The sequence below is a fragment of the Chiloscyllium punctatum genome, chromosome 12 (genome assembly GCF_047496795.1).
Source record: "Chiloscyllium punctatum isolate Juve2018m chromosome 12, sChiPun1.3, whole genome shotgun sequence".
In the NCBI taxonomy this organism is placed as follows: Eukaryota; Metazoa; Chordata; class Chondrichthyes; order Orectolobiformes; family Hemiscylliidae; genus Chiloscyllium; species Chiloscyllium punctatum.
The window spans coordinates 82,729,993-82,735,992 of NC_092750.1; the positions used below are offsets into that span (position 1 = coordinate 82,729,993).

At 49.1% G+C, this 6,000-nt stretch overlaps 1 long non-coding RNA gene across 1 annotated transcript in view; it reads right to left on the reverse strand.

Annotated features, from left to right (window-relative positions):
* Positions 1-2,408, reverse strand: part of LOC140483953 (uncharacterized) — a 45,713-nt gene extending 43,305 nt beyond the window's left edge. Inside the window, exon 1 of the long non-coding RNA XR_011962082.1 lies at positions 2,178-2,408. This is a non-coding gene — a long non-coding RNA (uncharacterized lncRNA). The remainder of the gene's footprint in view (positions 1-2,177) is intronic.
* Between the last annotated feature and the right edge of the window lie 3,592 nt (positions 2,409-6,000).

A 6,000-nucleotide genomic window follows, 5' to 3' on the forward strand; every position in this document is an offset into this window, starting at 1 on the left:
TGTGCAGAGGAGATTTACCAGAACATTGCCTGGTCTGGAGAGAAGGTCTTGTGAGGAAAGGCTGAGAGACTTGAAACTCTTCTCATTGGCAAGAACAAGGCGAGAGGGGATTTGATAGAGATATACAAGATGATCAGAGGATTAGAAAGGTAGGCAATGGAGGTATTTTTCCTAGGATGATGACGTCAGCATGGGGGGAATGGGGGTGGAACCCTGCTCATGACTCCACCTCCATTTCCCCCACTCCATTTACAGGCTCCGCCCCTACTCCCAGCTCCACACTCACACCAGATCCCAGCTCCCAGACCTGCCGAGTTTTCACCATCCCTCCAGACCTTCCCCTCACTGGGGACGAACGATCAGATCTTAGCAAAGGACTCATCTTCATCCCCCTCCGTCCACTCATCAATGAATTTAATACATGCCGTGACATTGAACAATTCTTCTGTTGCCTCCGCCTCCGAGCTTACTTTCACAATCAAGACTCCGGCCCACCTTCCGAGGACCCCTTTGCCCATGTCCAACACACTGCATCCACCTGGACACCTCGCGCTGGCCTATTACCTGCCCTCGACCTCTTCATTTCCAACTGCCGCCGGGACATTAACCGCCTCAACCTGTCATCCCCCCTCCCCCACTAAAACCTCTCACTCTCACAACGCGCAGCCCTCCAATCCTTTTGCTCTAATCCCAACCTCACCATCAAGCCAGCAGATAAAGGGGGCGCAGTGGTAGTCTGGCACACTAACCTTTACACCGCTGAACCAAACGCCAACTCGAGGACACCTCTTCCTCCTGCCCCCTCGACCATGACCCCACACCCCCATCACCAAACCATCATCTCCCAGACCATGCAGAACCTTATCGCCTCAGGAAATCTCCCACCCACAGCTTCCAACCTCACAGTCCGGGAACCCCGCACTGCCCGGTTCCACCTCCTTCCCAAGATCCACAAGCCTGACCACCCTGGCCGACCCATTGTCTCAACATGCTCCTGCCCCACTGAACTCATCTCTACCTACCACGACACTGTCCTATCCCCCTAGTCTAGGAACTCCCCACATACATTCGAGACACCACCCACGCCCTCCACCTCCTCCAAGACTTCAGTTCCCCCGGCCCCTAATGCCTCATCTTCACCATGGATATCCAATCCCTCTACACCTCGATCCGCCATGACCAGGGCCTCCAAGCCCTCCATTTTTTCCTCTCCCGACTTCCCCAACAGTACCCTTACACCAACACTCTCATTCATTTGGCTGAACTGGTCCTCACCCTTAACAAGTTCTCCTTTGAATTCTCTCACTTCATCCAGAACAAGAGGGTAGCCATTGGAACACGTAAGGTCCCCAGCTATGCCTGTCTCTTTGTTGGCTATGTAGAACAGTTGATCTTCCATAGTTACACCAGCACCACTCCCCACCTCTTCCTCCGCTACATTGATGACCGCATTGGTGCCACCTCGTGTTCCTGCGAGGAGGTTGAGCAATTCATCAACTTCACCAACACATTCCACCCTGACCTTAAATTTACCTGGACCATCTCTGACACCACCCTCCCCTTCCTACACCTCTCCATCTCCATTAATAATGATCGACTTGACACTGATATTTTTTACAAACCCACCGACTCCCACAGCTACCTGGATTACACCTGTTCCCACCCTACCTCTTGCAAAAATGCCATCCGGTATTCCCAATTCCTCCGCCTCTGCTGTATCTGCTCCCAGGAGGATCAGTTTCACCACACAACACACCAGGTGGCCTCCTTCTTTAGAGACCACAATTTCCCTTCCCACATGGTTAAAGATGCCCTCCAATGCATCTCGTCCACAACCCACACCTCTGCACTCAGACCCCACCCCTTCAAACATAACAAGGACAAAACGCCCCTGGTGCTCACCTTCCACCCTACCAACCTTCGCATAAACGAAATCATCCGCCGACATTTCTGCCACCTCAAAACAGACTCCACCACCAGGGATATATTTCCCTCCCCACCCCTTTCTGACTTCCGCAAAGACCGTTCCCTCCATGACTACCTGGTCAGGTCCACGCCCCCCCACTACCCACACTCCCAATCTGGCACCTTCCCCTGCCACTGCAGGAATTGCAAAACCTGCGCCCACACTACCTCCCTCACCTCTATCCAAGGCCCTAAAGGAGCCTTCCAATTACCTCAAAGTTTTGCCTGCACATCCAGTAATATCATTTATTGTATCCGTTGCTCCCGATGCGGTCTCCTCTACATTGGGGAGACTGGACACCTCCGAGCAGAGCACTTTAGGGAATATCTTCGGGACACCTGCACCTCTCAGGCCTCTCGATCCAAGATTCGGGATAGTTTCAAGATATCACAAGGCATCGACTCTAACTTCCCTTGTCCCTGAGCCTGCTGAGTCACGCCTGAATCAACTCTGCAATTGAGAGGAAGGGGCTGGACTGGAGGACCGAGCAGCGGCCGGTCCGCCAACCAGAGTGAGTGAGGAGCGGGACCAAAGCATTCTCGGGGTTGAACGCTTCAGGATTGGTCAGAAAGCAAACTATTTTGCAGAATTGATCATCCTCACGACACAGTGGAGCATGACACCTCTCCCATGAATCAATGTGAGATTTTTAAGAAATAGTTGAGATGTGAATCTGATAACGTACATTAGGGAGATTTAAACAATCCTGAGAGAAACACATGGGTGATTTTGAAATAGTGTAGGGGGACGAGCTGAGAATAATTCACAGGTCGGTTTACACAAGTCGAGTAAGAAACTTATTTTGAAACTCCCAGAACAATTGGTAATTTACATATCTGGCTAGCATGGTTAAATTGGATCGATCAATCTATTTGCATATAAACCACTCAATGATTGCAACTCGACAGAGCATTTGTTAATGACTAATATTTCACCCATGATCCTGTGCAGTTATGAATATTGTGGATAAAGTCACTGGCAATCTCAGACGCACGCGCAGTTTGGTTTCCATACAGAGCATGCGCACTGTCACATTGATCAGGTCACTGAGAAAGATAGACATGGAGCTGCTTTCTCCGGCAGCGGCTGCGATCAGCTTCAGAGAGCGGCGCTCAGAGCCAGTGTGTGGGAGCCAAGCTGGGAGAAAGGAGCGGAGAGATTTCACAAGTCCTGGAATCAGGTTAAAAATAACTCGAAAAAGACCCTCCAGGCCCGGGTAAGGAGGTGGCGGTCTCTGATCAGGGAAGGGGCCCAGAGTCACGGCCGCCATTTGTTTGAGGGAAGAGTGAGCGCTAATGGCCGCCATCTTGAGAAGGTCAAGGTGCAGGAGGGCGGGGCTCCCGGGGTCTGTAGACCAATCAGAGGAAAGGGAAGACCCATTGTTATTGATTAATTCCACGAACACAGCTTCACTGGGTGATCCTGCAGGAATATCCTCTCTCAGTCCTGCTGGGATGTTTCACCCAATCAGAACCAGCAGCTCTCCTCCTCTCTCAGCTCCCCTTCTGTCCTTCCTGCAGCATCTGTCCCCTGGAACATTGAGCTGCCTGTCCTGTCCCTCCCTCAGCTGTTGTTTCTGTAATACCTGTGATATCCCAGTCCCACCTGAGATTACTTCACTAAAGACAGGAATGCACCCGATGGATTTTTCTTTACATCAGCAATTGTTTAATACTCACTTACAGGTTTTTAATTACATCATTTTTGAAGCATTTACTTCACATTCAACCATTTGCAATGGTGGGATTTGAACCTGTGTCCAGAGAACACTTGCTGAGTTTCTGGATAAATTCTCACACAATAATGCCACTAGGCCTTCACTTCACCTGCTCACAGTTTGTATATCCCAGTGCAACATGAATCAAAACTCTTTCTTCCTGCACAATTGTTTGAGCCGGCACTCTGGTGATGTGACTCAGTACCTCTCCATGTGGTATCCCTCACTGTGTGTGTCTAATTGCAGCCTCTGTCAGCGTCTCTCACTTTTGAAGCTACTCCAGATCATAAGCCAACAGAATTCTCCACTCCAGAGAGATGAGGCAACACAGGTCAGGATTTTCCAGATCTCTGTGGGCTCAGTGCCATTCTGTATGTGTAACCTTCAAAGCATTCGTCTAATTTCCCATTTTGCCTATTTCTGTGTCTTCTACAGGTACCCATGGTGTTCTTGACTCAATAGACTGGCCAACGACTGGTTGGGACGATGGTTGGTCAGCCAGAAAGACAAAGTCAGGGAGGTCGGGAGTCTTCAATAAATCCTGCTGCCAGGTAAGATCATTCCAGTGCACAGAGCAGAGGGATCCAAACATCAGCTAACAAGACATGACATAGAGAAAGTGCTGCAGGGGGAGCACAGTACAGACACACCCCAGGCTCAATCACCACGCCTGCTGCAAGTTTTGTTGTAATGAGACAGCATCGAGAGTTCCCAGTTATCAGTCCAGGCCTGTGCTTTCTTAGGGAGCATCAGAACAACTGAGGGGAAAGCAGGCCTCCCACGAGAGAGTGGTAATGCTGCCTGGGATCTTTCTGTTCCCTATTCCCTCTCCAACACTGTATCTATGGCTTGTATTGATGACCAGTGCCTTTAATCATTCTAACTTCTATAGCAGTTCATGTTCTGTCATGTCCTCCCCTCTCACCAATTATTTCACATATTTGAAACCTCTAATCCAGATGACCATTCGTATCGCTGTAACTTGCTTCAGTCTCTACAACATGCCTTGTCTCGATAGTCTCCTCCTCCATGAACTGGAGACATCGGGTCTGTTTCTGTGCTGCATGACTTTTCGGCTGAGATTTCCTAAATGGAATGAGTCAGAATTGCCTGTGTTTGGCCCATATCCCTTCAAACCTTCTCCTCTCCATGTACCTGCCCGAGTGTCTTTTCCGTGTTGTAATTGTACTTATTTTCACCATTTCCTCTGGCAGTCCATTCCATCCATGCACCATCCTCTGTGGATAATGTTGCCCCTCAGCTCCCTCTTTAAATCCTTGTTCTCTTACCTCACGTTTATGCCTCTAGCTTTGGACTCACCTACCCTTGGCAATTTACCTTACTTAGACTATACATAGTTTCATAAACCTTTATAAGGTCACCCCGTGGCCTCCTCTGCCCAGGAGAAATATTGACGACAGTGTTACCAATATCTCCAACTCATGTTCTCAATGCTCTGACCAATGAAGACAAGTGTGCCAATTGCCGCTTTCAACACCCTGTCGCCCTGTGATGCCAGTCCAAGGAACAATGTAACTGCACCCCCTGGTGTCTCTTTTTTTCTAAAATACTGCCCAGGGCCCAACCATTACCCGTGTTAGTCCTCCCTGGTTTGTCTGAACTAAATCCAATACCTGAATTAAATTCCATCTTTCATTCCTTGGCCCAGTTGATTAACATCCCCTTCGATAACTATATTCTCTGCCCACTCTTCCACTAATCTTGGTATCCATAAACATACTAACAGGGACACCTATATTTTCACTCTAGTTGTTTATGTAAGTGGTGCACAACAGTGGTCCCAGCACCAGTCCTTACAGCACACCGCTGGTCAGAGGCCCCAGTCTGAACAACAACCCTCTCCCCCCACCCTCTGTCTCCCACTGTCATCCCATTTTGTATCCAGTTGGCTAGCTCTCCCTGATCCCTTGTGATCTAACCTTACTAACCAATGTATCATGTTACACCCTGAACAAGGGTTTGCAGAAGCCAGAAACAACGTCTGTTGCTCTGCCTTCATCTATCTTTTTGGTCACATCTTGAGCAAACTCCAGTCAAGTTTGTGGGACATGTTATCCCACGCACAAAGCCATGCTGGCTGTCTGTAATTAGGCCTTGTCTTTCCAAGGCCTACCTCTCAGAATGACCTCGAACAACTGACCCACCCTGATGTCTCGCTCATCAGTCTGTAGTTCCCTGGCTTTCTCTTGTAGCCTTTCTTAATTAATGACAAAAGATTATATTCATAGTCGGAGTCATACCGCACTGTTCAGTTAACGCTAACCATACTCTAAAACGGATCTCATCCCACCTGCCT